This window comes from Leuciscus leuciscus (assembly GCF_965113295.1).
Source record: "Leuciscus leuciscus genome assembly, chromosome: 1".
Taxonomy (NCBI): Eukaryota; Metazoa; Chordata; class Actinopteri; order Cypriniformes; family Leuciscidae; genus Leuciscus; species Leuciscus leuciscus.
The window spans coordinates 4,694,677-4,718,355 of record NC_138725.1 but is presented as its reverse complement, the minus strand read 5'-3'; the positions used below and the strand labels follow the sequence as shown (position 1 = coordinate 4,718,355).

Genomic DNA, 23,679 nt, shown 5'->3' with positions numbered 1-23,679 from the left:
TACTTTTAAACTTCGGGGTTCGGGTAGTAACCCGAGCAGCACAAAAAGAACTACAAAATTCGACTGCTTTACGGCATAGGCTACCTCACTTCCCCCAACACGTCCTCACACATGCTGTTGGACTTGTAAGTATATTGCTTATATTGTATATCACTCGGACAAGCTTTCACTCGTTGGTGTGAGCTAAAAAGCACCTGGCGTTCTTGTTGATGGATTAGTAGACATCTTCGGAGGCTAGCTGTGCTTGTTCGATGTCCGACGATTTGTAACGCGTTGTGTTTATTCCCCAATCGAACTCGTGTAACTGTCTGTCACACGTTCTACCGTCCACAGCATTACTTGATAGACAAAAATAGGACAAGAATGAGCATCAAACAGAAACAACCCGCTTACGGGTTTTTGTTCGAGGCGCACATACAATACAGACTGCCGACAGTTAAACAGGGCGCGCGCAGCTCTTAAAGGGGCCACACCTTATTTCCACTCGTTACAGCTTCTATCCGACTGAACGGGGACCGGTATACAGGGGGGAGGGGATCAGGCCGTGAGTGAAGAGACTGCTCTGCGTGTGTGGTATTTACGACAGTAACGTTAAATACAAGTAGTCCACAGCGACTCTAGGGGTCGTTGTTTGACCAAAACGGAAATCCTACATAATGGGGCTTTAAAGCTTAGAATCTCAGCTTTTTAAAGCATCCAACCACTTCGATGAACTCTGAACGAAAGCTGACTAGTCGCTCTAAACCGGAGTGTACCGCCCGCGGGCGCCACCTAGCCGCGAAAATATTCATCATATTTAATGGTTATATCCTTATCAGTAAATCTTGTAGTCATGTGTATTTCCATTTTCCTTAAATGCTTGTCCCGAGAGCGAGTGAGTCTCTGTTCAACTTTACAGTACAAGTTCCAGCACCTCAAGTTGATGAAGAGTCAAGTCAAGTCAAGTCAAGTTTATTTGTATAGCGCTTTTCACAATACAGATTGTATCAAAGCAGCTTCACAGTATTAAATTAAAATAAAGCAACAAAGTTTGTTTCAAGAGGAATTTATTGATTGATAAAATTAAATTAAATATCCCCAAAATATCCCCAACTGAGCAAGCCAAAGGCAACAGTGGCAAGGAACCGAAAAACTTCATCAAGTGACCTAATGGTGTCCTAAAACTCCATCAGGTGACCTAATGGAGAAAAAAAAAACCTTGGGAGAACCCAGGCTCAGTCGGGGGCCAGTTCTCCTCTGGCATTTATGAGCTAGAGGCCGGATTGTAGTTTGAACTGTAGGATTATATGAATGCCTGGCTGAAGAGATGCGACTTTAATCTAGTTTTAAACTGGGAGAGCGAGTCTGAGCAACGAACAGTATCAGGAAGACTATTCCAGAGTTTTGGAGCCAAATGTGAGAATGCTCTCCCTCCTTTGGTGGTTCTGGATATCCTAGGTATGACCAAAAGCCTTGAATTTAGTGATCTTAAAGAGCGCGATGGATTATAGGGTGATAAAAGATCCGTTAAATAGACTGGAGCTAAGCCGTTTAGGGCTTTATAGGTCAGTAGCAATACCTTGTAATTAATAGGGAACTTTATAGGTAACCAATGCAGTGATGATAAAATCGGTGTTATATGATCATATTTTCTTGATCTAGTAAGAACTCTAGCGGCGGCATTTTGGACTAACTGTAGCTTGTTTATTGAGGATGCAGGACAACCAGCTAGTAAAGCATTACAGTAATCCAGTCTCGAGGTCATGAATGCATGAACTAACTTTTCTGCATCAGAAACTGATAGCATATTACGTAGCTTAGCAATGTTTCTAAGGTGGAAAAATGCTGTTTTTGTAACATATGAAATATGATTTTCAAAAGACAGGTTGCAATCGAGTTTGACACCCAGGTCTTTTACTGTAGAGGATAAAGTAACAGGACATCCTATGATGTTAAAGTTGTATTGTGCGAGGTTTTGTGGGCGGTTTTTTGAACCGATAAGTATTACCTCTGTCTTGTCTGGATTTAATAAAAGAAAATTACGGGTCATCCAATCTTTTATATCTTTAACACACTCTGTCAATTTGGAAAATTTTGCGTTTTCATCCGGCCGTGATGAAATATATATTTGAGTGTCATCAGCATAACAATGGAAACTAATTCCATGTTTCCTTATAATATTTCCAAGTGGCATCATATATATTGAAAATAACAGAGGGCCTAATACAGATCCCTGCGGCACTCCATAGTTTACTGGAGTTATGATCGATTTTTCTCCATTTAAATAGACAAAATGGTAGCGGTCAGATAGGTATGATTTGAACCAGCTTAGTGCTTGTCCTTGAACACCAGTATAATTTTGTAGTCGATCTAAGAGTAATGTATGATCTATAGTATCGAACGCAGCACTAAGATCAAGTAAAACTAGTATTGAGATACAGCCTTGGTCAGAAGCTAAAAGTAAATCATTTGTGATTTTAACGAGCGCAGTTTCAGTGCTATGATGCGGTCTGAATCCAGACTGAAACTTTTCATAGATCTCATTTTGTTGCAAGAAAGAGCCCAGTTGAGCGGACACCACTTTTTCTAATATTTTAGACATAAATGGAAGATTTGAAATGGGTCTATAATTTGCTAGATTATTATGATCTAATTGTGGTTTCTTAATGAGAGGTTTTATAACTGCCAGTTTAAATGTTCTTGGAACATGACCTAAAGATAAAGACGAGTTAATAATATTGAGGAGAGGATCTTCCACTACAGGTAACACTTCTTTCAGTAGTTTAGTTGGTATAGGATCTAATAAACATGTTGTTGTTTAAGATGAAGTGATAAGTTTATTTAACTCTTTTTGTTCTATAGTTGCAAAGCACTGTAATTGTTCTTTCGGGGTGATAATTGAAGCTGAATTATAAGGCGCGATTGAAGATTGAACGTTTACAATTGTGGTTCTGATGCTTTCTATTTTCTCAGTGAAGAAGTTCATGAAATCATTACTACTGAACTGTAACGGGATATTTTGTTCGGGTGACGTCTGTTTATTTGTTAGTCTAGCCACGGTGTTAAATAAAAACCTTGGATTGTTTTGGTTGTTTTCTATTAGTTTGCGGAGGTGCTCAGCCCTGGCCGCTTTTAGGGCCTTTTTATAACGTGACATACTGTCTTTCCACGCGATTCTAAAGACCTCTAAATTAGTTTGTTTCCATTTACGCTCTAAAATACGCGTTTCTCTCTTTAAAACATGCGTAGTATTGTTATACCATGGTGCTTTATTTTTCTCTCTGACCTTTTTTAATTTAATAGGTGCAACCACATCCAATGTTCTAGAGAGAATGGTGCTCATAGTGCTTGTTAGTTCTTCTAGTTCATCTGTTTGTTTGGGTTCAGGCAGCAGCTGAGACAGATTAGATAAGCAATTTGAGAAATTATCTATGGTGGATGGGAGGATTGTTCTGCCTGGTTGATAACGCGACGCCGCATGACATATTACAGCAGTACGTAATATGCAAGTTACCATGTAGTGATCAGTGACTTCATCACTTTGTGGAATGATATCTATATCGGTTGGATCGGTTCCATGTGATATAATTAAATCGAGTGTATGATTAAGACGATGTGTTGGTCCGGTGACGCTTTGCTTGACCCCAAATGAATTTAATAAATCTGTAAACGCAGCTCCTAACGCATCATTTGGATTATCTACGTGTATGTTAAAATCTCCAACAATTAGTGCTTTATCGACATTGACTTATAGGTCTGAGAGAAAATCTGCAAACTCTTTTAGGAAATCAGCGTAAGGCCCTGGCGGTCTATATACGGTAGCCAAGGCTAGAGATAATAGGGATGTTTTTCTAACATCTAAGAGCGTAACATTTAATACAAGTACTTCAAATGAAATAAACTTATAACCCGTTTTCTGGGTAACATTTAGAATATCTTTATAAATGGTTGCAACACCTCCGCCATGACCAATCAGACGGGGCTCATGCTTATAACAGTATCCAGGAGGAGTAGACTCATTAATACCGAAATAATCATTTGGTTTAAGCCAGGTTTCAGTAAGGCAAAGTATATCGAAGCTATTATCTGTGACTATTTCATTTACAATAACTGCCTTAGGTGTGAGTGATCTAATGTTTAGAAGACCTAGCTTTAGAAATAGTTTGTGTTTACTAATAGCAACATTTTCTGTTTTAATAACAATTAGATTTTTCCTAGATCCTGCAGTAGATTTATTATTTGATCTCACTAAACGAGGAATAGACACGGTTTCTATGCAATGTTCTACACTAGTATTTATATCAGTTGAATTGGTGCAGCAGAGACTATGATTTGAACTTTTGGTTACTAGTCAAAGGGTATTTAACATTTTGGAGATGTTATCTGACAGAAGATCCGCTCCGAATCTGCTTGGGTGTAAGCCATCAGCACGGAAAAGCCTAGGACGCTCCCAAAACAGATTCCAATTATTTACAAAGAGCAGTTTCTGCTCATTGCACCATGACATTAACCATTCATTTAGCGCAAATAATCTGCTGAACTTTTCATGCCCTAGTCGGTACGTGGGAAGCGGTCCTGACACAATGATCGTTGTTTCAGGCGATGTGCTGCGTACCGTATCGATCAGATTCCTGAAGTCTTTCTTCAGAATCTCCGTCTGGCGCAGCCTGATGTCGTTCACTCCCGCGTGCAGGACCACAGTTCCGACGCGCTTGTCACCGTTCAGGATCTCGGGAACGCGAGCAGCGATTTCAGAAACACGAGCACCAGGAAAGCAGTGACTTTGCACCTTACTTTTACCTAACGTAGCGTGTACATGCCGAACGATGGAATCGCCGATGATCACAGCATCGCGTTCTGTTTCGCGTAGAGGGGAGAAGCGGTTTTGTGTCGATAACTCGAAAACCGGGAGGGTCGGAGAAAGTCTTGGTCTAAACCTGAGCAATAATTCTGACTAAAATATACATTTGTTGTTAGACGTTAAATGTAGGTTTTAAATCCTTCATGTTATACTTCTATTAAAACTGAAAGTGTAACTAATGTGTCATATATTTTAAACAGAGAGGTGTTCTGAAACATCAATAATTCTGATAACATGCCAGACGAGATGGACTTGGTAATTGCGATGATGTATTTCAGCCTTTCTCAAACTTTTTTCCGTCAGGGCACCTTTCAAAAGTGCATAAAATCTCAAGGCACCCCAGTGTAAAATATAATTTAAAAACACTGCATAACCCAAATGTAATGCAAATTATATATATATATAAAATGAATTTACAATTTTATTAATCCGTTCATATGTTTAACCCTTTCACACGTAAATTTAAAATATTCTGGCTGACCCCCCAGCGTGAGTTTTTCAAGGTGACCGTTATTCAGAATGTGTCACTTTATGGTTTCCATGGTGACGCGTCATTGCCTGTCACGTGACACACCGCAGCAACAACAGAGCTGAATGAATGATGATCTGCTTTTATGTCATTTTTCCTTTTTTATTCAAAATATTCACAAATTTGTTAGATATGGCATGAAATATCTGATATTCCGATTGTCAAATATATGCAAGTGGAAGTGTTTTGTTTTTTGAACACCTTTATAACGATCGCGTTAGTTGAGCTGTATGCGCCGCCATGTTAGTTTGTGCCGCAGATGCAGTTCAGAGAATCGGATCTGTTGGATTTACAACAAGTGAATTCATCCACTTCTCCCGAAATACATAAAAGTAAGTGGCAGGTGAACTGGGAGAAGAACAGAGTAAACTTTAAAGTTACTTACACAATGTGTATCTGATATGAATAAAACTAATTATAAATGGAAAGGATTATTATTGCCTCTTCCTTTGACATCAGTGTGTATTTTACAAACTCTAAATGTATTGTTTTTTAGTACTTATGTCTGAAACCTAAAACAAACATTATGTGGATGAAAACACTGAAAAGTTGTGATATATGACAGCTGAGCGCGCCTGTCTCTGGCTCAGCTCCAGCCAACGGGCGAAAGCACATTTGAATTTAGCAGTTGATCACGTCATGCACTCACTGACCGTTCTAATCACACCGGTGCTCTAGGGACCAGCCTAGACTGATCACACCGGTGTGGTCGTACGTGCGAAAGGGTTAAAAAGAAGAAGAATGTATTTATGTAAATTCAAATATATTTATATATGAAATGTCCGAATTTATTTTTATTTATTTTTTAACCTACGAATTTTTTTGGCGGCACCCCTGACACAGTCAGGGGGCACCCCAGTGTGCCGCGGCACCCACTTTGAGAAAGGCTGATGTATTTGTTGTATTTCTGACAGTGTATATATATATATATATATATATTCTAGTGAATATTTCAGCATATTCCATTCTCTTTACTCTTTAGTATAACACACAAATCTTTTAAAACTGTAGTTTTAAATCTTCTGTCTACTGGTTAGAGTGCTAATTAAAAATAATAATAATAACAATAAATGGTTTGCCAAGTACAATTTTCCTACACTTTGAAACTTTTAGTTTTACAAATGGGGGCAATCTAGAAAAAATCATGTTGTTGGTCATCACATTAAAAATAACATTAAAACTGGATAATATTTAGAGATTTGAAGAGCTGGAAATGATTAGTTTTTATTATCTTTTACCTTGATTAGTGCTTGAATTTTACTCTCAAAAGGATGTACGAACCCTGAAATGAATAACGTAAAAACATTTGACTATTTCTGCCACAATACCATGGTTACAGTTAGCATTACTACATTAAATCCATAGGGAATGTTGGTGATTTGTGGACTTAAAAGCCTTATAACTTGCTCGTTCATGGCATAACGTTTCTCCTGGCTTCCAAGTCAGTGCTGTTTGATCTGATATACAGTATAGGGTTAATAATAACAGCTGAATTAGTCCATGATTTACTCACCCTTAACCCCCTGAGGTCTACGGTATCGCCGGCGATACCAGCTCGCTTTTTTTTTGTCAATGTAAAAGAAACTCATAAATACTCTGTTGACTTTGATTTTCCATAGGAGTTTCATACATCAATCGATTCTGTTAAATGTGTATTATTTTTGTGTATACTCACAATAAAAACAAAGTGTTGTGCTTTTTGCCAAATAAAGAAAAATAAACACGAAGCGAGTTCTGCCTTCTCTCTGCCAGTGAAGTCCATTCTGAAACGCGTCCGAAAATTAACAATAACTGAGCGAATACTCAGTCAAACAGGCATACAGACACACAGGCATGAAGCTTGAATTTTCTTCTTTTAAATGAAGTAATTTATATAAAAAAACAAATATTCTAATCTTGTGAAATCTGTATTAAAAGAGAGCGATTCCAGTCGAGCTCATCTCATCTCATTACGTTATAATCGGCCCCGCCCACGGAGAGCGCGCGCTATTCAAATGCAAATGACTGAGACGATCCCATACAAACTGTGAACGCCCACATATCAGCTCGAGAAAACACATCAAGTTTATTCAGATAAGTGTAGTTGTCTACACTGTCTCGCAGCGCTGTGAGGAATAATAATAATGGAAAACTTACCTCAGAAGTGCTGGTATTTCGAGGAGCAACGGATGGAATAATGTAGTAAGTTTTTTTTTTTTCATTCTCAAGTAAATCGCGTTTCTGTGTGAATGAATAAACGCAGAGATGCGCTGTTTACCACAACTCGCAAAAAGACGGTTTAAATTTGAATTGCGTTTCTGTGTGTGAATGATGATCTGCTTTTAGCAAACTATTTTGCTATACTGAGTAAAATCGATTGAAATATGTTGAAATAAAATGTATTTGTAAGCAACGTATTAAACTGCAAATTAACATTTATATTCCTTATAATAAAAACGAAAGACCTATGTTACAGACATATGAAAGACAACATTTCGTTGATTAGTTTTGGATAGATTACACATTTTTACTGTAAAATATCTGCCACCTCAAATAAGCTTTTGTTTGCCAATTTTTGCTAATATGTTAAATATAGTATGTTTTGTCAATGTAGGCTATATTCGAAGTTTGAAATATGTATGATAAAATGTATACTTTAGTTTTTACAAAGAAAGATTACACTTCAATTGTTGTTGTAATTGTAACCTTTTTAATAAAAAAATATATATATTTACAAGGTAGATGTAAACAAATTTTAAAAGGTAAATATAAGCATTTTCTTTAAATAATTTTTATTGTGTTTTATTATTGACAAATTTGGGGAGAGGATACATATTCCAAAACTGAAAATACAGTATGAGAATTAACTGCACAATTAATAGACATGTTTTCCTTGGATATTATACAATTTGCAAGCAAAATTTGTGAAAAAAAAAAAAAATTGACATGCTTCCAACTGTGAACCAATTTGGTAGAATATATATATATATATATATATATATATATATATATATATATATATATATATATATATATACTGTATATATATTGCTCTTGCATTCTTTCTTGTGGCTATAGGTGACACACCTGAATGAATGGCTCATTAAGTATGCGGGCCCCATTGTCTCCTGAGGTGTGAACCACTACATATGCATGATGCTGTTGAATGGTTGCGCATATTGCCTTTACAAACAAAAAGTGTTTTACAAGATTTAAATCAATGTATTGTGTTATGTGAATGATAAGGGCAGGATGATTTTCACATCATTTTGAAGAAAAAATTCTAGGCAAAGACATCAATTAGTCAAAAGTCTTATTGACACGTATTTAGTATGTGTTTTGTGGCCTTATTTCAGAAACTTTAGTTTTTAGTTTTTTCAATAACCATGCATAAACATTATTCTCTCAAAAATACAAACATGTACATGCATGTTGCTCACATATTATGGTAGCCCTGTTTGTGCTAAATAGAGTGTAATTATACCTTTGCCATTAATATGTTTATAAGCAACTGAAAAAAGCACAAATGTCAGGGCATGTCAGAACATCTCAAGGACCCCAAAAACCCCTCAGACCTCAGAGGGTTAAAGGTACAATATGTAGTTTTTTGTTGCTTTAAAAATAGCAAAAATCACTATATCTATGTTATATATATTTTTTTTTAGTTGTGTACTTACATTATCCTGACTGTTTCCAACAACTTTCAAACCAGGAGAAATTTGTAATTTAATTCGAAGACACATCCGGTTTCTTTATTTCCGTTTTGTCGCCGTCAATGGCGTCATCAGGGTGTCTACAGATATGAACAAGTTAAATTTAAGACTTTTTAAGACCTTTTTAATGCCACTTTGAATGAAATTTAACCCTCTGGGGTCTGAGGTGTTTTTGGGGTCCTTGAGATGTTCTGACATGCCCTGACATTTGTGCTTTTTTCAGTTGCTTATAAACATATTAATGGCAAAAAAAAAATTACACACTATTTAGCACAAACAGGGCTACCATAATATGTGAGCAACAAGAATGTACATGTCTGCATTTTTGAGAGAATAATGTTTATGCGTGGTTATTGAAAAAACTAAAAACTAAAGTTTCTGAAATAAGGCCATAAAACACATAGCTACTAAATATGTGCCAATAAGACTTTTGTCTAATAGATGTCATTGCCTAGTGTTTTTTCTTCAAAATGATGTGAAAATCACCCTGCCTAATCATTCACATTTTTATTTTATTTAACCTTTATTTATCCAGGTAAACTGTTTGAGAACCACTTCTCATTTACAAACATGACCTGGCCAAGAGGCTACAGGAATAAATAGGGACATACTGTACAACTGTACATAGTCAAACACATGACACACATAGAACAAGCAATTGAATTAAAAAAGGTAGACAACAAAGAAAAGAGAAAAAGAATAAAGTGCTTAAATATGTGTGTATAAATATGGTTCATAATTGTCAGCAGGAACAAGAGTCAACTATGTAATTTTGGAGGTTTTGCTTAAAGGTGAAGATTGGGATCAGAGATGTAAGTTTCAGGGTATTTTGTAGTATGTTCCAGTCGTGTACTGCTGCAAAGCGGAAGGCATTACGTCCAAAGATAGTAGAAGTAGGGGGGGTACTAAATTTAATCAAATTACTTGATCTTGTGTGATAGGCGTTATGAGCAGCATGAAGAAGAGATGACAAATAGAGAGGTGTCTTGTCCAGGATTGTCTTGTATATGAAGAGAAACCAATGATGGAGCCGCCGGGTATGAAGGGAGGGCCAGCCCACCAGTTTATACAGGTCACAGTGATGAGTGTGAAAGGGTGCATTAGTGGCAAAACGGATGGCTGAATGATAGAGTGTGTCAAGTTTTTTTAGGGCTGTATTTGGTGCCATTCTGTAGATAATATCGCCATAGTCCAGAATTGGCAGTACTGTCATCTTAACGAGGGTGCATTTGGTAGCATGAGTAAAGGAAGCTTTATTGCGGAAAAGAAAGGCTAGTCTAGCTTTGACTTTTGTTTGAAGGTTATTGATGTGTGTAATGAATGACAGGGATGAATCCAACCAGATACCTAGATATTTATATTTTTTGACATACTCCAGAGCCATACCGTTCATGCAGGTGATTGTAAGTGGAGTCTCGATGACTGGTTTTTGGCTAAAAATGATACATTTTGTCTTACTGGTGTTAATACGGAGGTGGAGATTGTCAAAGAACTGCTCTATAGAGGTGAAACTGAGTTTAAGACTGGAAGCCGCAGAATTGGGAGAGGAACCAACTGAGTACAAAATGGTATCATCCGCATAAAGATGAATCCTGGAGGTGCCAGCAGCTCTGGCTATATCATTGATGTAGATAGAAAAAAGGGTTGGGCCCAGGATGGAGCCTTGAGGCACACCTTTAGAGATATTAAGTGGGTCTGACATAATGTTTTCAACCTTCAATTGCTGGGCACGGTTGGTGAGATAATTGGCAAACCAAACACAGCTAGAGGAGGACAGACCAATACTGGAAAGCTTATGTAAGAGGATCCTATGGTCGACAGAGTCAAAGGCCTTGGCGAGGTCTATAAAGGTGGCAATACAGACCTGTTTGCTGTCTAATGCTGTAATTACCTCATCAAGGACCTTTGTGGTGGCTGTTATGCACCCATGTCCTGTCCGAAAACCAGATTGCATGTCAAATAATATATGATTTTTATCCAGGAAATCATTTAACTGTTTTTGGACGAGCTTCTCCAGAACTTTGGCAAGGCATGGTAGGATGGAAATTGGGCGATAACAATTTGGATCAGATTCAGAACCCCCTTTGAAGAGGGGAAAAATTATAGCTGATTTCCAATCAATAGGGAACTCAGAGAGCTGTAGGGACATGTTAAATAGTCTTGTGACGGGAGCGGCAATAATGCGGGATGCTGCTTTTAAGAACATGGGATCAAGACCATCAAGGCCAGCAGATTTGTTTGTGTTCAGCTTGGAGAGTTCATCCTGGACTTCAGAGGTGGAAAGAGGCATAAAAGAGAAGCCATTGTTGCTTGATGGAGAAAGTTGGGCATCTGCTGAGGTTGTAACTGAAGTATCCATTGAGACAAGATTAGGGTTTGACATTGAAACTGTATGGGTTGCATTAATAAAATGATGGTTTAGAAGTGAGGCCATCCGAGACTTCACAGTAATAATGATGTCATTAAATAACATAGAAACTGGTAAATGAGGTGAAATAACTTTATTTTCCATTACCTTGACTGTTTTCCAGAATGCCCTTGCATCAGTGCCACATGTGGTGAGTTTTTCTTTAAAATGCGAGATTTTGGCATTTCTGATAGCCTGTGTTGCTTTATTTCTGCATTGACGGAAGGCCAGCCAGTCAACTGGAGTTTGGGTAGAGCGGGCTTTTCTCCAGAGAGCATTTTTATGATGAATAATCTCAGCCAGGTCATTGGAAAACCAGGGACTATATCAATTTTTTATTCTAATTTTTTTCAGAGGGGCATGCTTACTCATAATCAGACTGAAAGTGTTTTTAAAAAAAGACCATGCCTCTTCCAAGAGGTGGAAGGAATTAATTCTGTCCCAGGACACGGCCGCAACATCTTGGAGAAAAGCTTGCATGTCCAGTTTTTTCAAAGAGCGCTTGGTTACAATTACTGGGGGCCTTTTGAATGAAAGGCCAGAGCGTACACATGCAGTTGCAGTTTATTTTCAAATGTGTTTATTTTAACTATCCCTCCTATCTAAAACAGTATTTAATTCCAGGCAGGTCTGCATATTCACTCAGACACATGCAATACCCATTTTTCGTTGTGCCCAGAATATATAAAGAAGTTGGACGTAGAACGTTCCAATATAAAGCGCCATGTGACTGGAATAATCTTCCTCTTTCTTTGAGATCTATAACTTCTTTTCGTTTTTTCAGATCATCTCTATTTTTATATTTTCAAACAACCTGTTTATGTTTTAAAAGTTAACCTAAATTTTTTGTGCATTTTGTTTATTTTAAAATATATATATTTATATATATATATTTTGGTGAGTGGGATAGGTATGTGGATGTAGGTGTATGTTAGGGAGAGAATCTGTGTATGAATGTGTTGTGTATGAATGAATTTATGTGTATTTGTAATGTTGTTATGTATTATTTTTCTTTATGATTTGTTTTGTATTCTGTATTTGTGTTTATAGGACCCTCTTGAAAATGAGATGTTGCATCTCAAGAGGCTATCCTTCAATAAATTCAAATTCAATAGCGCAATGATCACTTATTTGACTGAAAACTCCAGCTTGATAGTTAGATGGATTGTTAGTCAAAAGGAGGTCAATCAGAGTGGATGATGAGGAAGATTTAGGATTAAGTCTGGTGGGCTCAGATATCATCTGAGTAAGGTTTAGAGCATCAAACTGTTGCAAAACTGTATCTGGGGGATTGATCATATCCCAGTTCAGATCACCCATAAGAACAAACTCAGAGGATATGTATGGAGCTAGGAATTGACTAAAGGCTGTGAGTGCAGAAACTGGAGCTGAAGGTGCTCTATAGCAAACAGCAACAGAGATAGAGAAAGTGGTTGAAAGCCTAAGCTTTAGTACCAGTAGTTCAAGTTGTTTAGGAACTGACTTAGAAAGAACAACAGTACATTGCAGATGATCTTTAACCCTCTGAGGTCTGAGGGGTTTTTGGGGTCCTTGAGATGTTCTGACATGCCCTGACATTTGTGCTTTTTTCAGTTGCTTATAAACATATTAATGGCAAAGGTATAATTACACTCTATTTAGCACAAACAGGGCTACCATAATATGTGAGCAACATGCATGTACATGTTTGTATTTTTGAGAGAATAATGTTTATGCATGGTTATTGAAAAAACTAAAAACTAAAGTTTCTGAAATAAGGCCACAAAACACATACTAAATACGTGTCAATAAGACTTTTGACTAATTGATGTCTTTGCCTAGAGTTTTTTCTTCAAAATGATGTGAAAATCATCCTGCCCTTATCATTCACATAACACAATACATTGATTTAAATCTTGTAAAACACTTTTTGTTTGTAAAGGCAATATGCGCAAGGGGCGTCAACCATTCAACAGCATCATGCATATGTAGTGGTTCACACCTCAGGAGACAATGGGGCCCGCATACTTAATGAGCCATTCATTCAGGTGTGTCACCTATAGCCACAAGAAAGAATGCAAGAGCAATATATATACAGTATATATATATATATATATATATATATATATATATATATATATATATATATATATATATATATATATATATATATATTCTACCAAATTGGTTCACAGCATGTCAATTATTTTTTATTTTTTTTTATTTTGCTTGCAAATTGTATAATATCCAAGGAAAACATGTCTATTAATTGTGCAGTTAATTCTCATACTGTATTTTCAGTTTTGGAATATGTATCCTCTCCCCAAATTTGTCAATAATAAAACACAATAAAAATTATTTAAAGAAAATGCTTATATTTACCTTTTAAAATTTGTTTACATCTACCTTGTAAATATATATTTTTTTATTAAAAAGGTTACAATTACAACAACAATTGAAGTGTAATCTTTCTTTGTAAAAACTAAAGTATACATTTTATCATACATATTTCAAACTTCGAATATAGCCTACATTGACAAAACATACTATATTTAACATATTAGCAAAAATTGGCAAACAAAAGCTTATTTGAGGTGGCAGATATTTTACAGTAAAAATGTGTAATCTATCCAAAACTAATCAACGAAATGTTGTCTTTCATATGTCTGTAACATAGGTCTTTCGTTTTTATTATAAGGAATATAAATGTTAATTTGCAGTTTAATACGTTGCTTATACAAATACATTTTATTTCAACATATTTCAATCGATTTTACTCAGTATAGCAAAATAGTTTGCTAAAAGCAGATCATTTATTCACACACAGAAACGCAATTCAAATTTAAACCGTCTTTTTGCGAGTTGTGGTAAACAGCGCATCGCTGCCGTTCATTCATTCACACAGAAACGCGATTTACTTGAGAATGAAAAAAAAAACTTACTACATTATTCCATCCGTTGCTCCTCGAAATACCAGCACTTCTGAGGTAAGTTTTCCATTATTATTATTCCTCACAGCGCTGCGAGACAGTGTAGACAACTACACTTATCATCTGAATAAACTTGATGTGTTTTCTCGAGCTGATATGTGGGCGTTCACAGTTTGTATGGGATCGTCTCAGTCATTTGCGTTTGAATAGCGCGCGCTCTCCGTGGGCGGGGCCGATTATAACGTAATGAGATGAGATGAGCTCGACTGGAATCGCTCTCTTTTAATACAGATTTCACAAGATTAGAATATTTGTTTTTTATATAAATTACTTCATTTAAAAGAAGAAAATTCAAGCTTCATGCCTGTGTGTCTGTATGCCTGTTTGACTGAGCATTCGCTGAGTTATTGTTAATTTTCGGACGCGTTTCAGAATGGACTTCACTGGCAGAGAGAAGGCAGAACTCGCTTCGTGTTTATTTTTCTTTATTTGGCAAAAAGCACAACACTTTGTTTTTATTGTGAGTATACACAAAAATAATACACATTTAACAGAATCGATTGATGTATGAAACTCCTATGGAAAATCAAAGTCAACAGAGTATTTATGAGTTTCTTTTACATTGATAAAAAAAAAGCGAGCTGGTATCGCCGGCGATACCGTAGACCTCAGGGGGTTAACATACATAGCTATACCACCACCCCTGGTAGCTCTGTCCTGACGAAACACATTATAGCCTGGTATGAAGATGTCAAGATCAGTGTTCCCTTTTTTAAGCCAGGATTCAGAGATAGCAAGAACATCAGGATTAGCTGTGTGCACCAATGTTTTTAAAGTGTCAAAATGCTTAGAATTCAACAGACTGCAGATATTTACATGTAAAAAACCCAATGATTTACGGTCACAAAATTCACCAAATGACAGCTGGGCAGTAACTGAGTTAGCTGGCCCAGGATTTGGATGAACATTACCAGAGATAAATAACATGAGAATAATTAACATGCGTCTAAGAGCAACACCAGAACAAATCGATTGTTTGTCTTTTACAAAGGGCAAAGCCAGTAACAAGTTAGAGTCAAACAGTTCCTGCAGTAGCATAATTGAAAAATATGGAAGGGTTCGAAATACCTGGGTGACAGAAAGTCCAACAGATTTAGTAATCCAATAGGATAGGACATCTCTCGATTGAAGAATGAAGTCTAATGTTCCCCGACAGTGAAATGCTGTGGCAGACCCTAGAGTGCGTTTACCAGCAGGCCCGGGGTCCTGATACTGTACGTGCAGCAAAAATGTGAATGACAAAATCCAGAGAACCAGTAAGATTTTTATAAAGAAAAGCATGATTCAGAAACTTTAGTAGTGTAGCACAGGCTTCAATGTGTGCTGGAAATAAGCCTTGATGTATCTTGATGTAAATCCTGATTCGAAAACCCCTGCCACAGATCTAGGCTGAAGGCAAGCCACACTGCAGCAGGTCCATGTAGGCCTCAGACCAGGTGGAGTAGGCCGAGATCCTCTCGAAAGCAAGCAGGTAGGCCTCAGACCAGGTGGAGTAGGCCGAGATCCTCTCGAAAACAAGCAGGTAGGCCTCAGACCAGATGGAGTAGGCCGAGAACCTCTCAGAATAGCTGTAGCCAGATAGCATAGGCTTTAGTGTGTGCTAGAAGCGAACCACAATGCAGCTGGAGATAGATGTTGTTATCTTGCTGTAAATCCTGTTTCAAGAACCCGTCACAGATCTAGGCTGAAGACAAGCCACACTGCAACAGATCCCTGGGCTGTAGCATGAAGATAGGCCTCAAACCAAATAATAGGCCAAGAGCTCACAAAAATAACAAAAATAGAATATCCATGACTACAAAAACTTAGTTAAGATTAAATGAAGGCACTGTCTGGATTATTTCAGTAAAAGGTGCACTAAAAACCTTTTAAAAAGTTAAAAATGGACAGACAAAGAGCAGACAGAAAGACATGCAGCCACATAACACAATACATTGATTTGAATTTTGCAAAGCACTTTCTGTTTGGAAAGGCAATATGCGGAGTGGGCGTCACAGATCATGCATATTTAGTGGTTCACACCTGAGGAGACAATGGGGCCTGCATACTTAATTAGCCATTCATTCAGGTGAGTCACTGAGCCACAAGAATGCAAGAGCAACAGTTGGAAGCATCTCAATTCTTTTTTTATTTTTCCACATATTGTGCTTGCAATTTGGCCTATAATATCCAAGGAAAACATGTCTAGTAATTGTGCAGTTAATTCTCATACTGTATTTTCAGTTTTGGAATATTTATCCTCTCCCCAAATTTGTCACTAATAAAACACAATAAAAATTATTTAAAGAAAAGGCTTATATTTACCTTTTAAAAGTTTGTTTACATCTACCTAGTAAATATATTTTTTTACTAAAAAGGTTACAATTACAACAACAATTCAAGTGTAATCTTTCTTTGTAAAAACTAAAGTATACATTTTATCATACATATTTCAAAGTTAAGGATTTGATTGATTATTTGATTACTTTATTTTTGACAAAACATGCTATATTTAACATGAGCAAATATTGGCAAACAAAAGCTTATTTGAGTTGGCAGATATTTTATGTCTTATATGTCTGTAACATAGGTCTTTCATTTTTATTATAAGAAATATAAATGTTAATTTGCAGTTTAATACGTTGCTTATACAAATACATTTTATTTCAACATATTTCAGTCGATTTTTACTCAGTATAGCAATACAGTTTGCTAAAACCGAAACATTCATTCACAAACAGAAACGGTTTCAACACGGAAGTCAACAGAGCAAAATTAATTTCTTTTGAACTGAACTGAAAAAAATCCAGCAAAACGCGTGGGCGCGTTTGTCGACCTCAAGGGTTAAGACCAAACCTGTGATGGAAATACACATTATATTACATGTGTATATATTAGGGGTGTAACGGTTCACAAAATTCACGGTTCAGTTCGATACGATACACTTGTGTCACGGTTCGGTTCGGTACGTTTTTGATACAGCATAAAGAAATAAATGCCAGAGAAATTTCCTTGATTTAAATTTTTTATTCTTTTTTTATATAAAACTAACATCATAAAGTATGATTTTTTTTTTTTACTTTGAGCAATTCTAGAGCTATAATTGACTCTTCTTAGGAGCATATAAAACAAAACAGCTCCTTGGAAAAAATGAAATGTCATATTGTAGTAGTTATAAACAAAGGTTTATTTTAGTTCTGATTAACATTTGAGGGCAGCAATTGTATTCATAATGTCAAAATAAAATCGACATGTTACTCTAAGGCATTATAGCCTACTATTCCTGCCAAACTTCCATGGTTGCAGTTAGTGTTACTACAGTAAATCCATGGTGAATGTTGCTGATCTGTGGACACTGATAGTTCATTCATGGCACAGTGTTTCTTCCAGGTTTCCACGTCAGCGCTGTTTGATCCGTTAATAACGGAGAAATATGAATGCTTCTCACTAGATCTCGCAGCGATGATATTACTTCTGTCAGTTCTGTGGCGAATTAAAATGCTTTCTTTACTGCATCTCTTATTAGCGCTGTGTAGTAACAGTGTCGCATAATCACGATCGGCTCGCGCTGCACTGGTCCAAACTGATAAACGGTCCTTCAACCACACAATAACGAGCAGTTTCGTTCCGCTTGCATTTTACGTTTGCCATTTGATGTTGGGCAATGTTGTGGTCGCGCCGGCGTCTCACATTATGAGCGCGCTTGCCACGTGCAACGCGCCTACATTTGAAATAACGAAACAGCGTTACCAGAAAAAGCCTACATTATCATTATCAATAGCTGTTTATGTAATAAAATCTGAATCATTCTCGCGATTCGATGCTTGGTTATTTGACGGACATTAGGTCCGTCAGACTGGAGAAATTTTAGCGGTAACGTGACCAGAAATATTTAAGACCTATCGAATCTGAATTTAAGACATTTTAATACTTTTTAAGGCCTTTTATTAGGAAAACTTTATTTAAGACATTTTAAGACTTTTTAAGGACCCGCGGCCACCCTGGTCATATCCGTGTTCTCCCTGGTTTCCGCTCGTACTGCCATAGCAACCAGAGCCCTCTGATAGTAGCCGAGGCGACAGACGTGGACAACTGTGTAGTTCGTAATGTCTATCTGCACGCTGTTGTTGTTTCGTTCAAACATTATGGACCATGGCAAGCAGACTTTGGATAAAAAAAGGAGAACTAAAACGAGAATCAATATCAGCGCGGTGTTTTCGAGATGCCGAGAGCTCCCATAGACAGTATATAAACGAGAGCTCCACGTCCGAGACTTCGACCGGTCCTACATGTACTTTATTAAACAGGTTCAAATGCAGTTTAGTGTGATAGTGTAATGTTAGACCGAGTGAAACAGCGCTGCATTACCTCACAAGTTTAATTTGTCTAATAAACTGACCTGTGAGTAGCAATTCTGCACTTGCGTGTAGTTCGGTAGAATGAAATGTCCATATTCCTTTTATATCCGCGGGATTGATAGAGCTGATAGCGGTCTCTTAGCAATCCCGACCTGCTTCATATCACAGTCATGATAAAAACATTGATGCATTTACTCATAATTGATGTATTTACTCACGCGAGCTCATAGAACCAAGGAAAGGTCCCAGGCCGGCACCGAAGGTGGTCGAGGTGGGTTAAGTCTCCTGGCTCCTTTAAGGAAGCGAACAATGAGGTCGCTTTTACACAAGGAAGAGCCAACCATCGGCGAGTGAAAAGCTGCAATAGCTGCCACATACACTTTGAGCGTGGAGGGGGAGCGCCCCGCATCCAACAGCTCCTGGAGAAATGTAAGCACCATTAGTACTTCACAACTCAGTCAAGGTTCCGAGCTAGACACCAGCTAGAGAACACTGACCATTTGTGGTGGTAGAGGCGCCTAGTGGATGGAGCTCTAGCCTCCAATATGGTATTCAGGACACCTTCTGGGAGGTCCTGGGACCTCCTGTCCCGAGATAGCATGTCTGCCCCCATATTCATCGTGCCTGGCACGTGAGCTGCCCTGAGTAAGCGCAAGTTGGCGTGTGCCAATAACAGTAGCTGTTTGGCTATTATGAACAGGTTGCAAGACCTGAGACCGCCCTGGTGATTTATGTAGGATACCACTGCCATGTTGTCCGTACGGACCAAGATGTGGTGCCTCATTTCGAGGCAGTTGAAGAGTAAGTGTTTCTCCGAGCTCGACCAGAGGCTGGAAGTGTCTGTTGAGATAACCCTCCTCTCTGAAACCAAACCCATGTTCACACCTTACTGATACCAGCTGGTGAGCTTCCAGGGGGCCAGAGCTCTGGTACAGCGCTGATTTACCCTGATATTTACGAGGCCCGAACGCCACGCATGAGCTGGAATTTGAGGCATTAGTGCTTAGGCCCTGTTTAGTGCTGTATTTCTGCTTTACATGAGTGCCACCTACTGTCAGAGAGCGAATTTGTGTTTTTTTGCATTGATCTGAACTGACAAATTAGACAATGGTGTTGGTTGAAAACAAGTTAATAGATATCAATCAATCAACAAAGTGTCCTGTGCTCACCACACACCGGCTATAGGTGGAGAGGAGAGATTTGGCTATAGGGTGATGTGTGGCTAACTTACACAGAAGAGACTTTGTTGCTCAGCACATGAAAATAAACTACTTACCGTGACCTCAGACTGGGGTGATGTGGTTTCTCCACTGCATGGATCTTCATGTGTAGATTCAGGTGAGTTTTGAAAGAGAAACTCTTCCCGCACTGATCACACGTGTGCGACTTCTCTCTGCTGTGGATCCTCTCATGTGTTTTCAGCTGTTCTGATCGACTGAGTCTCTTGTCACAGTGTGAACACTTGTAAGCTTTTTCTCCAGTGTGGATCATCTCATGTGTTTTAAGATGTGCTGGCCGACTGAATCTCTTGTCACAGTGTGAACACATGTAAGGTTTTTCTCCAGTGTGAATTCTCTGGTGCAGTTTTAAACCGTTCGCTGTAGTGAAAGTCTTCTCACACTCAAAGCACATGTACTCTCTCACACCAGTGTGAGTTTTCTCATGTTTATGTAAAGTGTTCCACTGTGAAAAACTCTTTTCACACACAGAACATGAATACGGCTTCTCCTTCGTATGAACTCTCAGGTGTGCCTTCAGGACTGATGCATGACGAAAAGTTTTGGCGCATTGATCACATGAGAACGTCTTCTCTCCGGTGTGGATCCTCATGTGTTGATTACGATTTGTTATTTGTGTGAAACTCTTCCCACATTTATCACACATGAACGGCTTCTCTCCGGTGTGGATCCTCATGTGAATCTCAAGACCTCGTTTGGTTGTGAAACTGTTTCCACACTGAGTGCAGGTGAAAGATTTCTTGGCTCTTCTTTTCTTTAAAAATGTCTGTTTAGTCTTTGAATGACTAAAAGGTTTTCCTCCATGTTTGACATGATGTTCCTCCTCCACTTCACTCAGTTCTTCACTCTCCTCGCTCTCTTCCATCGGGTCTGACATGAAAGAAAAAAATATTAAATTTCATTTTCAGCACATCAAAATAATTCAAAGAGAGAAATAAAAAGTGAAAGGACATGAAAGTGAGCCCTGATGTAATGGTAGAAAGTAGACAACTGTTATAAAATGTCTTTTTTATATATACTGTTATAAAATATATTTGATCATATGTCCTTGAAACTTTCCATTAATGAGGGAAATTTATCTTCCAATTATTATCTTTAAAACATTATAGGCACAAATCCCATGTTTCTTTAGCAAGAACTATTAACCCTCTGGGGTCTGAGGTGTTTTCTGGGCCCTGGAGGTGTTCTGACATGCTCTGACATTTGTGTTTTTTTCTGTTACTAGTGACATTTTCATGGCTAAAGTCTGATTACACTGTATTCAGCACAAACTCTGCTACAATAATATATCAGCAGCATGTATGTAAAAGTTTGTAGTTTTGAGATAATGACATTTATGCGTGGTTTGTGAAAATACAAAAAAAAATTGTCACTGAAATAAGGCCATGAAACCCATACTGATTATTTATTCACAAGACTTTGTACAATTTTATCACATAGGCTAGAATATTTGCTCCAAAACTGTAAGAAAATCACCCTGACTGCTCATTCAGATAAGACAATATATCGATTTAAAATTTGTAAGACGTGTTCTGTGTAAGAAAGCTTTATGCGGGAGGGGTGAACACATCATTATTGATGGCTTTTCACAACGGAGAATGACAAAGACCCTCCTAATGGCCCTATTAGGAGCTATCAGGCCCTGTCATTCTGAGCAACCTTGCACAAAGAATGTGGAGATTTAAAAAAGAATGGCAATTTTTGATTGTTTGGATTTATTTACAACACAACATAATCCAAAGATACAGAACAAATTACAAAAAAGCACATTATTGAAAACAATGATCCAAAGACAGAGACCTTTGTGCCATTCCTAAAAACATTGTAGATACCTTTCATTTCCAATGTGTTTGATTTTCACTTTACCATATGTTCATATACAGAGACTCATGTGAATGTTGAAGTCAGCAGGACTCAGTGGTATCTGGGCCCTGTAAAAAAAAAATATATATATATAAATATATATATATATATATATATATATATATATATATCTATCAAGAGAAACTATAGGGCTGCACGATTTTGGGAATAGATTTTAGATTTTTCTGGTTAAAATTTCTTTTTAAAATTCACAGAATACACAAACACACACACACACACACACACAAATGTTTCCAACTATATATAATGAACACCAGGTTTGTTGTGCCTTGTAGGCATAGGCTACGCGCAGTGCTGCATAAAATAATAATAACAATAAATATTTTTTTTTTAAAGATTTCGGCAACAACTACGCTAGAGAAAAATATATTGATTACAGCATAAAAACATGAAGCTTATTGTTTGGTGCGTTTCGCTTTTCAAACGCAGAGCGTGCTCTAAAATATGATACATTCAAACGCAAAGCTCGCACCAAAATATGATATATTATGGTTACCATATTATACATATCTACGTTTGAGCAGATATCCACAAACACAGTAACAGTTCAACTGCAATGTGTAGTTTATGCAACAATAACATTAACTAATAATTAAGAATTCCTTACCTTACATCTTTCTTGTCTTCAAATCACGTTCTTCTTCTTCTGAGGTAAATCCAATGTAAGCTCACGGCGCGGCTTCTGAACTCGACGAAAAGGAGAGACTTTGGTGAAGTTTGGTGCTTTGTGTTTAAGGTAACGAGCGCGTTCGTGTGAGGCGTGGACGATTTGCATGTCAGTCTCTTTTGCGCGAGTGGGCGTGGTCGCATTAAAAATAATGAGCAAGCATTTGAGATACTGGACATCTTGTTGGTTTTATACAAATTACTTAAGCAGAGAATATTTGTTTTCAGTTTGAATCCGATCAAAGTACACACTTAAATTATTATAAATATATATGGCTCATAAATGAGTGACAAGTATTCGCTGAGTTTTGTTTCAGTTTATAGACGTGCTCAAGAAAAAAAAAGTTCAGCGAGACGGAGAGGCAGAACGCACACCCTGTTTATTTTCTTTATTTTACAAAAGCACACTGTTTTGATTTGATTGCAAATGGACACATACAAAAGTAGAAATATCACAGATTCTTTTTTTTGTATTTCTTTTTTCTGTATGACCATAAATGACAGAGTAATTTAAGTTTATTGTGCTACAATGTGAAGAAAATCCAGCAAAACGCGCGGGCGCGTTTGCCGAACTCAGAGGGTTAAATATATTTGATTAATGACACAATTATCTAACATGATATTAACATTTAAATATACAATACTGCCAAATTTTGACACCAACTTTAAGATTGATATTTATTTGACTAAAAACGTTTTAATTATTAATGGCCGTTCACACTAGACTTTTCCTTGCACTGACTTCCATTCATGCGCATGTGAAAGTGGGACACCAGAAACACAAGCTCAAGTGAATTACCCTGTGAGAAATAACACAAGCGTTTAGCATTCAAGAAGAGTTTATTTTTAAATTTTGAATTATTATTATTTGTTATATGTCGAACTTGTGTTTGTAAAAAAGCTTCCGCAGAATGTGACATCATTTCACGGCCGTTGCAGTGTCTGTAGAAACTTCACAAGCTCAAAGTGTAGAGTGGCCATAAAATTAACTGGCTTTAAATTAACTATTTTATTATCATTACCTGTGTCCTACATGTTTCACTCAACCCTGTTACTCCTGACATGATTTTCCTCCTTTCAAAAACAGAGCATTTCTTAAAACTGTGACACACAGGAA

General features: G+C 37.4%; 2 protein-coding genes across 3 annotated transcripts in view; both read left to right on the top strand.

Moving 5' to 3' along the window:
- LOC309494460 (uncharacterized protein) overlaps positions 1-1,853 on the top strand; it is a 310,444-nt gene extending 308,591 nt beyond the window's left edge. Inside the window, exon 5 of the mRNA XM_082163833.1 lies at positions 1,206-1,853. The gene's annotated coding sequence lies outside the window, so the exon portion shown is untranslated. The remainder of the gene's footprint in view (positions 1-1,205) is intronic.
- Positions 1-23,679, top strand: part of LOC309494322 (uncharacterized protein) — a 243,868-nt gene that overhangs the window by 170,084 nt on the left and 50,105 nt on the right. Inside the window, exon 1 of one of the 2 annotated variants that reach the window (XM_082163609.1) lies at positions 5,840-5,851. The exons of the other annotated variant lie outside the window; for it this stretch is intronic. The gene's annotated coding sequence lies outside the window, so the exon portion shown is untranslated. Of the gene's footprint in view, positions 1-5,839; positions 5,852-23,679 lie in introns of those variants that run through there. 2 annotated transcript variants of the gene reach the window in all.